The sequence below is a fragment of the Triticum dicoccoides genome, chromosome 2A, assembly GCF_002162155.2.
Source record: "Triticum dicoccoides isolate Atlit2015 ecotype Zavitan chromosome 2A, WEW_v2.0, whole genome shotgun sequence".
Taxonomy (NCBI): Eukaryota; Viridiplantae; Streptophyta; class Magnoliopsida; order Poales; family Poaceae; genus Triticum; species Triticum dicoccoides.
Window position 1 is genome coordinate 273993016 of NC_041382.1, and position 10657 is coordinate 274003672.

Consider the following 10657-nt stretch of genomic DNA (forward strand, 5'->3'; position numbering starts at 1 on the left):
CATAGGGTTTCAATGTTTCCTCCTCGAGGTGAGGTAGCAACCTGCGTTTTGGGTAACTCTTGGAGGGGGGCTCGAGTTCGTATTCCTCGGCCGCAAGGACTTCGGTCCATCTATCTGCTAGCAAGTCTTGATCAGCTTGAAGCTGTTGTTGATTTTTCTTCAGGCTATTTGCTGTGGCCATAAGGCGGCGCTTGAAGCGCTCTTGTTTGACGGGCTCCTCAGGCACGATAAATTCTTCATCGCTGAGGCTCGCCTCATCTTCGGAGAGAGGCATGTAATTGTCCTCCTCTGGTTCTCCATCTGCTGCCTGCTCTGGAGGGCTGGCTTGTTCATCCTCCGGCTCTGTGTCATGCTAGAGGGGATTGTCTTCAGCGCTATCTGGAGTGTTATTATATCCTGTGCCGGTATCACTACTTTTGTTGTGGCGGGAGTTAGAGCGATGCCGCTGACGTTGGCGCTTGGGTTGCTTCTTGGAGGGGTCATCCTCCACTGTCTCGTCGCCATTGCCTTCTTTAGGGGTGTCCACCATATATATGTCGTATGATGATGTAGCGGTCCAGCGCCCTGTGGGAGGTGGTTCCTGCTCGTCTCCTACATCGTCGTCCATACCGTCGATGTCTTTGGAGTCGAAGTCGAGCATGTCGGTTAAATCATCGACAGTGGCTACTAAGTGGGTGGTGGGTGGGCAGCGAATTTTTTCGTCGTCCGCATCCCATTCTAGCCGGACATAGTTAGGCCAAGGTTCTCCTGACAGGGAGAGGGCGTTGGTAGTGTAGTTTAAGTTTCTGAATCTGACCTGATGGCCAGGGGCGTAGCTCTCGATCTTCTCCAGATGGCCAAGCAAATTGGCCCATAGTGTGAAGCCGCCGAATACAAAGATCTGTCCGGGGAGGAAAATCTCACCCCGGACCGCATCGCTACCAATGATCGAAGGAGCCATCAAGCCTTATGGTGATGACACAGTGGAACTCTCAATGAAAGCACCAATGTCGGTGTCAAAACTGGCGGATTTCGGGTAGGGGGCCCCGAACTGTGCGTCTAAGGTGGATGGTAACAGGAAGCAGGCGACACGATGTTTACCCAGGTTCGGGCCCTCTTGATGGAGGTAATACCCTATGTCCTGCTTGATTGTTCTTGATGATATGAGTATTACAAGAGTTGATCTACCATGAGATCGTAGAGGCTAAACCCTGGAAGCTAGCCTATGGTATGATTGTATATGTTGTCCTACGGACTAAACCCTTCGGTTTATATAGACACCAGAGGGGGCTAGGGTTACACAGAGTCGGTTACAAGGGAGGAGATCTTAATATTCGTATTGCCTAGCTTGCCTTCCACGCCAAGGAGAGTCCCATCCGGACACTAGACGAAGTCTTCAATATTGTATCTTCATAGTCCAATAGTACGGCCAAAGGATATAGTCCGGCTGTCCGGAGACCACCTAATCCAGGACTCCCTCACATTGGACGCCCTAGATGATGCTACTGGGCCTAATTCCGGTAGGCCATAACAGGTCGTGAGTTACCAGGCTGTAAATGGGCTATTTGCGAACATGCCGTTAACAGGCTTTCTGTGGGCCGGCCCGCCACCTTTTGACCAAGTTAAATGGGCCGGCCTTTTCACAGGAATGAGCTTTTGTTGGGCCGTGCCACGTGTCGACGTATCATAGGCGCCTTGGGTCCAACGAGTGGATGACATCTGTCCCAACGGTGAGCTGGCACGTGTTTCCTCCAGCCAATGATAATTTCACACGTGGAAAATCCCCATTGGTCAGGGCTGTTAACGGGTTATCGGATCCAAAACCGGACCCGATAGCTTAACGGCAATCCGTTACGGTGGATGCCAAGTGTTGGTCACCCTTGACGAAAACACTTCTGTGACGCGTTATTTATCGTCATGGAAGTGGACACTTCCGTGATGATAATTTTGGTAATGTCATGGAACACTTCTATGACTGCACATGTGTGGCTATCTTGATTCTGTCATAAAATCGTCATGGATGTACATGCATGACAAAAAATGCGACCTACTGTGACAAACACGTATCATCACGGAAGTGTATTTTTTTGTAGTGAAGACAACCAAATACATATCATCCAAACAAGTAGATGACAAAACAAGTACCGAGCGCATGAAAGAATTTACATCATAACAATAACTAAACATGGGATGATATTAACAAGGAACATGAATCGACCTAAGGATGGACATATTGTAGCATGTCAATAACATAACATGGCATATCATAGCATTTCATCACATAGCATGGCATGGCATAGATGTATCTACCAGACATGGATATTTGCATGACACTATGCTGGAATGTGAACTACCATTATCTCCCGTGAAGAATTAAAGTATTATCATGATTCATCAATCACTTACTCTGCCACTGCCCTTTGGGCCAACTCATGACTCACAAAGATCTCATCTAGTGATCATGCTCGGAACAACTCTGCGACTTCTCGCGACTATCTCGTAGTCCGAGTCACCACATTCCTTATAGAAAATTATTAATATCAGGTTTATCCTCCATTTCGACCAAGACCCGATAGTGTCACCTAGTACGAATTAGTGACCATATCCGAGGACACGGCTATCAATATATTATACACACTTTGTAGAGGTTAGCACACTATACCCACACCACAGAACCCATGGCCTCGTGCTCCCATTCGGGTGGACCAACAGCATTCCGACGAAAGCAAGCTATTGCTAAGACACTCTCCCGGCCACTCCGACCAACTCCCCTTTGGGCTAAGTCCTGGGTGGCCCCGATGTCACCTCGGGACACCCAATGGCCACACTCGTGGCAAAACATAACCGTCCCAAATGGGGACATGAGCTCAATACCAAACACGGGCACACAAGGTTATTGCCGCCTACCAGGCCAGGGTAGCACGCACACATAACCTTCCCTTGTGCGAGGCTCTAGCGAGAGGCATGATAATAGACTGCATTAAGGCCTCCCCATAAAGGCAAGTGTGGCTGCACTGAAAAAGCTCGGTTCGGTGGCACTATAACTTGATCCCATCAATGATGGAAGAGGTTGTTATTATTAAGTCGTTTTTCATAAACACTCCATCACCATCAACATTATGAGCATGATAACATGAACATGTAACATACAAATGCATTAACAACCAAATAATACCAACCTTCTCAAGTGGACAGCTATAGCATATGAGGCAGGGCAATACATGATACAAGCATATCAGTAATGTAACATAATCATAATAGCACAGATAAACATGGTATGAGACTAGAACAATGTATCAACATGATATTATCAATAAACGTGTTCTAGCTAACATGGAAAAAGATATCATGAAGTAAAGGCATGACATGGCAAGCAATATCAACACATAGCATAGCCAGTATAAATGCAAACAGAAACATGATAAGAATATACTGCAGCCACACATACACACAGGGTGCAAGATGTGTCAACATGCAGTCCAGAGCTCATGATAAGAGGTTGGCTTGCCTAGGGGTCGAGGAATACTCTGGGAAGAAGTGCGATCACCTCATGGAAGAATTTGCCGGAAAAATATTGCCTCTCAAAGGGGTTGGATATAGGGCAAAGGAAAAATGGGTATTTTCAGAATGTGCAAACATTATGAAAATAATACCATCAGAAAGGGCTCGACGAACAGAGAATGTGAGCACTGGAGTCACCTCAATCGGAGTTACGGTTGCAAAGTTGTGGCTATTCGTTCGATAGGCAGAAAAAGATAGAATCTGTCCATTTCTAGCCTTAACGGGCAAATGTTCACAAAGCAACTGTTTGAGACGGCGGGGTGGGCTAAAGGGAAAGCGCGTCTCAGGCCGTAGCCGCAGTAGAATACGCCTTCGCAAGGGGAAAGCTTACTCCACCGAATACGCCTCCACTTAATCCAGTCAGCGGGTTCACAATGTTAGCGCTGAGGCAATGATAGGCGGGGCCCGCTGGATCCCCCTCTCTCTCCTCACGGACCTATTCTTCCTACCGACAAATGCAACAGTAGCGGGTCGACGCTAGTGCAGCCGTCGCCTCGCTGGTCCTCCAGGTCGGCCGACGAGCGCAGGGGCTCGACCGCTCCTCGCCCCACCCGCTGGTGGACGCCGGACCTCTCGGCGTGGGCCATAGCGCCAGTGCCAAGTGGAGGCCGTGGGATCGAAAGCTTCAAAAGGGGAGACGCGTTGGTGAGGCTCTTCCGCCGGAGTTGGGTGGGGTGGTTACGGTCTACGGCTCCAGGGGAGGCCGTAGATGTAGAGGGAAGGGAGGGGAAAAGAGCCACAGAAGGAAATCGCTGACGAGGCCGAGAGGCGATGTTCGGCCAGAGGAGGCGATTGAAAGGACTCCGAGACGAGTGGGAGAGGCTATGGACTGCGAGGGATCTCGGGGCATGCTTAAAAAGCCGCGGAGAAGGCTCGAGAAGGGGGAGAGGTGACACATGTTGCGGCTTTGTGTCCATGCTTCAGATACAGACACGGTGTCGGCAGGTGATGCCAAGGGCCACGGGACAAGAACGCGACGAGGGGGGGGAGCGGACGAAGGTCACAGAGTCGAGCAACACCAACCGGCACAGGGTGGACGAAGATGACGTGCTCACGAGCGTGTACTGTGCGGCAACGGGGACGGCTCTTTGGGGAAGAAAATGGAGGGGGAGAGGGGTCAAGGGGGAAGAGGACGTCGACGCTAAGCTGTAGGACACAATTAGGCAAGCTATGGCTGGCCAGAGCAGGCATGCCGAGGAGAACAATGCACAGACCACCAATTTGGCTGGCTACACCCATGGTCACCACGGCCAAAGCTTGTACTAGTTTCTTACTGGAGGTTGGATGATGTCCACAGGATGCCACACTACCCAACTAGACAAGATATTAGGCTGGAATTAGCTGGAAGGCTCTGGAGTGGGAGATACTTGCAACAACAAATCCCAACAACAAAGTGTTTGATGGAAATATCATGAAATGAAGAGCTCCTATAGGCACGGGATTTGGCTGAGGGTAGTCATCTACTAAGGTGACTAGTGTGCCAAAATATCAGCCCAAAATAATGAGGCTAGATGGTTCCTTTGCAACATGCCCAACTGGCCAGAAATGCGAATGAGGGTGCTCGGGAAAAATGGCTAATTAGAGTGAGCTGATTTTCAGTGGAGGGTGATTATATAATCATGAGAGACTTCTCGAAAAGTTTCAGCTCATTTTGATCACCCATTAGGGCACTTCCTTCACAGACAGGCAATCTGAACAGAAACTTGGGAAAATTACAGGGGATGATTGGATACATGGATTGAGCTGATTTTTGGTCTGCAGTAGTGATTTATCAATATTAACCACCCTGCAAAATTTCAACCTAAAAGGATTAAGGAATCAAGCACTTCCTTTGCAGAAATTTCAAACAAGGTAAAACTTGCATTGGATTATGTGCTCAAATTAAGAATTGTGGGGCATGGGTTTAGATGGAAATTGTGAAGATATATTAAGGACAAGGTCCACAATTTTTGGGAATTTTGCTGGAATGCAATATTTGCTAAAAATAGGAAAAAGGCAATTTCCCTTATTTAAACATGGCCAATATTTTTAGTAGAGCTCAATATGGTCACAAAGGATATCTCTACATGTTTTTAGAAGCTTTGGAGACAGATAGATATTTTCCTAGATTTAATTTCTTTAAAGAGCAGAAAAAGGAATTAATTTGTAATGAAAAATATTGCAAATGACTTGCCAATATTTTGGCATATCCAGGGTTTATGGGTGTAGGAGGATCTCTTTGAGCATTTGGAGGATCAATAGATCAAAGGAAATTAGGGATCCTTTGTAATCACAAAGGCATGATTTGAAACTTCAAATATTGGAATTAGAGTTTGAATGGGTTTTGAGATGATACAGATAAGCTTCTGCCCAACATCAAAGGAAGAGTCAATGTTTTGAAAGGTTGAAAGTTGCCTGGATTGTCAGAATCATCCAGCAAACTCTGGAGAAAGATTTTGAAATGAATTCTACGGGTGTGTCCAAGCTGTCAGGTGGAGGAATAACAGCGCAAAAATTGATAACCCAATTTTTGGGCTGTTACAACACAATTTCTTGCATGCGAAGATGTAGCTGGTGGGTCCAAGAAGTTAGGCACAGGAAAAATAGTTTTTCGTCGTAATAAGGAGCCAGCTGTGACCACATAGAAATCCTACAACAAAGTACTACAGGGTTCTGTTAGGGAACCATCATTGATGATAACAACTATTGTGCATGTCCGTCCAGGCCATTCAGGGTTAGCACTTGAACTTCTTTTCTTTGAACAAATCAATCAGTGGCTTGGTGTGCTAGGGATTTCATACGGAATGAAGGTAGCTAATCTATCAAACCATATAATACTTTGCACATGCATGACTGACTTGGGATGATTCCAAAGGAAGCAAAAACAAACTTTTCTCGAATTCATAGTGGCAACTTGCATCAAATGCACATGAATTAGAGGAAGTCACTTCTTTCATCAAAACATATGGCCCATTAACGGAACACGAAGGCAATGCTTACAAAGTTTCCAACGCGACCTTTAACGTTCATCATGAATCATGGAGAAGATAAAATGTAGTTGATGGGCTCAACAACAAGCATCGAGATTTCCATGAATATGGAATTTCCACAACTATGTGAACAAAGTGCTAGCATTGGTGAGACCAAATGATATAATGATGCGTGCTCAAGGGAACAACCATGAGTAAGGCAGCATTACGAAAATTGTTAGTACCGATTTTGAGTCGACGATAGCCCATACTCAAATCAAAGCTTGGATAGAACAATAGGTCCGGTTATTGATCAAGGAGATCAACTGATGAAGAGATCATCTTTCTTTAACACATATACACAAAAATATCCCTTTAAGGAACTAAGTTAGGCAAGCTTTTATCTTCCAACTCTCCAAGTTGTTGTTTAGCTTATCCAACTAGTTCAGGGGTATCCAACACAGATTCTTGGAGAAGGGGTGGTTCCACTACTAGGAAAAGGCTAATTAGTGGCGCACCTATTTTGCCATTAATGGCGCACTACAGGTGCGCCACTATCATCACGCCACTAGTAACTAATACTAATGGCGCACCCCTGGTGCGCCATTAGTATACCAGACAATAGTGGCGCACCAGGGAGTGCGCCATTAGTATGTCAAACGGTGTGCCATTACTATGCCTCCTAGGGGGCCATATTTACCTTGTGCTCTGGGTTACTAATGGCGCACTTCTAGGTAGTGCGCCACTTGTGTGTTTATTGCAGTGCGCCAGTAAAGTGCAGTGTGGTGCGCCACTTGTATGAATATTAGGAATTTTTTTATTTTCTGATATTTGCACAGGTTACAAAATATATTACTGCACAGAATATAGACAGCAGATTCATCGAATACAATAGAAGATTAGTCTCCAAATACAATTCATCATATTAGTCTCCGAATTCAAAAGACCGAACAAAGTTAGAACATTACAAGTCTCGAGACCGCGAGTGGCGAGTTTGTCTTCACATTAAAAGTCGATATCGATCATCTAAACTACCATCACATAGAAGAGAGCTGCAGTCATCATGATGAGCATCATCGCGATGAAACTGGTCTTCATCCGGTTCCTCCTCTGCTCCCTCCTCTCTCCCGCTAGATAGCGCGTGTATCTAGCTTCCGCCTCCACCCTAGTGGTGTACCCTTTGTAACTATTACCACTGAAACGGTGAACCTGTCTCCGACACTCCTCCCAATCGTCGTAGACTCCGGGAACCTTACCCTTGTACACGACATACGACGACATCTCTATGCACTAGCCAAACAAAACGTTAGTAGTAATTCACAGACAATACATAAGCAATATATAATTATGCAACAAAAGGATCGGAAGAGAAAAGCAACACATTAATAGCACGATTCATGGTCCTACTAATAAATAGCATCGATTATATATAAGTTGAATGACTGTCCAAACCAAAGAGACATACAAGTTCATTAAAGTTTAATTACAACATGAGCTAATCGATATTCAAAACTACATAGCATCACTACTTTCGACATGACTCAGGGACCGGAGCATGGATGAAGCCGCCGTCTGTCGTGATGGTCATAAAATCGCGGGCGTTGTCAGCCTGCATTTGTAGCATTGTTTCTATCTCACTATTGGACGGTTGATATCTGAGGTAGAACTGCCCCGAGGTATGAAGGACATCTTGATGGATGATTTCCGCAACTCCGACTGGATGCGAAAGAATTCTTGTCTGATGTCCGCGTCCTGGATTTCCGACAAGCTTGCGACCCAATCTTTGAGATTATTTGGTAGCAGAAGGTGATTATGGTCCCGTACGATTGCCCGCATGTGATGGAGGGTGTAGTAGGCATCCTTTTGACCGCCAGGTGACTGCTTGACGCAGGGGAATATCGTATTGTGGGCAAACACGTGCTTGCCGTACCTACGAATTGGCCTGCTGATGGTGCCTCCAGATCTGGCGTAGCCGGGGAGAACATCATCAAGAACTTTCTTGATATTTGTGTAGTCTTTCTTCGACTGACGGTCCGAGTGAAAATACGTGGCCATGTTATATTTCGAGCTTAAGAGGATGAGTGTGCAATGTGTGTCACTGCACAAAACACGGAATGTTAGAAAAAAAGAACGATCGAAATCTAAGAAATCATATGTTAAGGGGCGGTGAGGGGATGACTTACTCGGGAAAGTAAGGCACGAGGAAGTTATCCTTATTTGGGTTTGCCAGAATGACGCCTTCGAGGTATGAACTCGCGACTTGCCAGTCCCTAGCGCTGCCCAAGATCTTGGCACGCATGTAGAAGGGGTCAACTATCGCGATGTTCGGGGTCTTGTCTCTAATGATCCGCATCTCCATACTCAGCGAAAATAGCCGAACGAAGGTGTAGTGCAGCAAATGAAGGTTAAACATAGCGAAGATGTCATCAAACCGTAGGACGACCATACCCTCGATGGCGCTATCCACAAAGCCCTTGCCCTCTGGCACCTTGGCCACGAAAACCGCATGTGCCACATCATTCTCTCGGAGACGCCGCTTCTCCAAAGAAAGAACACTATCATGTAGACTCCGCATAGCACCGGTTGCAGCATTGAGCAGATTAGTCGGTAGCATCGGCCTACCCGCCACATGCACCCTCCTCGAGATATCCTTAGGTGAAGGTGGTCCGTCCTGAGCACGGATCATACTCGGTGCCGGCTGGCTCGCACCCTTTTTACTCTTTCTTTTCCGTCCATTCTTCTTCTGCTGTAATGGGATCGAGTTCTACTCATAGACAGCCTTCTTGAGTGTGTTGGGGATGATAATATTTCGCACCTCAGCTATCTGAGGCTCGGTGAAGGCGGCAGCTGGAGGCGTCTCCTGAGAACTGAATGTCGGACGATGCCTATTGCAACTGGGTTTCTCCGCGGTACCAGCTAGATTGTCTTTTGCAGGGTTGGGTTCTTGAGAAGGAGGCCCCAAGAATTTGCTAATGTACCCATGTTCGTTGAAGTACTTATCGACCCTGGTAAATGTACCATCGTCATCGTCTTCCAGATCCTGTGACATATGCATGTCCAGATCCTGTGCCATATGCATGTCCTGCATGTCCGGTAGCGTTGCGGGGGTCTTGCCATGGCTTGGCGCTGGCACAACTGGCGGTGTTGTCTGTGGGTGGTGTCCCCCGCCCCAAACGAATCTGGCTCTTCTACCAAAGAATGGGCCAGCTTATGCAGGCACTGAGGGCCATCACATCATCTTCGTTGGCCCCATGGGGTCGATACGGAAGTAACATGTCGTCGAAGCCCGGCAGCACCCGAACCAGTTGAACCCTATAAACGGTGGGTGGCATCTGATTACCGTGGAACACGCGGCTGCCCGTTTGAACGATTCTGCCCTTGGCGACATCGACCAACTCGTCGTTCACGAAGTGTAGGAGAGTGCACGGAACGTCGGTGGCACCCTGCAAAAACATGTAGGGCGTCAGGGATGCCCAATCAAAGGCAAGGAGATGAAGTCATCAGCCAAGAGGCTTAAATAGTTACCGTGATGGCGTCGAGCTCGGCTAATGTCGAGGCACCACCAACAGTGGGCATGCAAGTGATGGAGGGGCCGCTTGCTGCTGAGGTGTCGGCCGACGTATTCTTCTCACACCCGGGTGCATTAAGCTGCAATGCCGGCGCCGCCGCAGGAGACACCAATGTCACCTCCGCCGGAGACACCAATGGCATCGCCGGCGCGTTGCGTGAGTTGCTGCCCGTGAAGCTGGGAATCAGGGGCAGCCCCGTTGGCCGCCCGCAATCCACGCCTGCAGCCCAGAAACCAAGGTAGGCATAATGGCGGTGATCGTCGCTCCCAGTTGGTCTCGCACTTGCTCTTCGACGATCTCCGGAATCCGCGCCACTTGTTCCTTGAGTTGTTGAACCTCGCGCTCCTGGCTTTCCGAGCTGGTCTTTCTCTCCTTTCGCCCAGCGGTATAGTAATCCGACCATTTCGTGGACAAGCCTTTGCCGGCCACAAGACCAGCTAACGACGGCTTACTGAGCTTATCCTTGTTTTTCATTATGTTCAATGCCCTATTTAAAGGGGTGTTGAAAGGGGAGCTCTGAGAAGACTCCGCACTACTACTTTCAGTGTCCTGCGGAAGGAACGTGAACCATTTAGAAAATTGGCTTCAATAATTAGAATG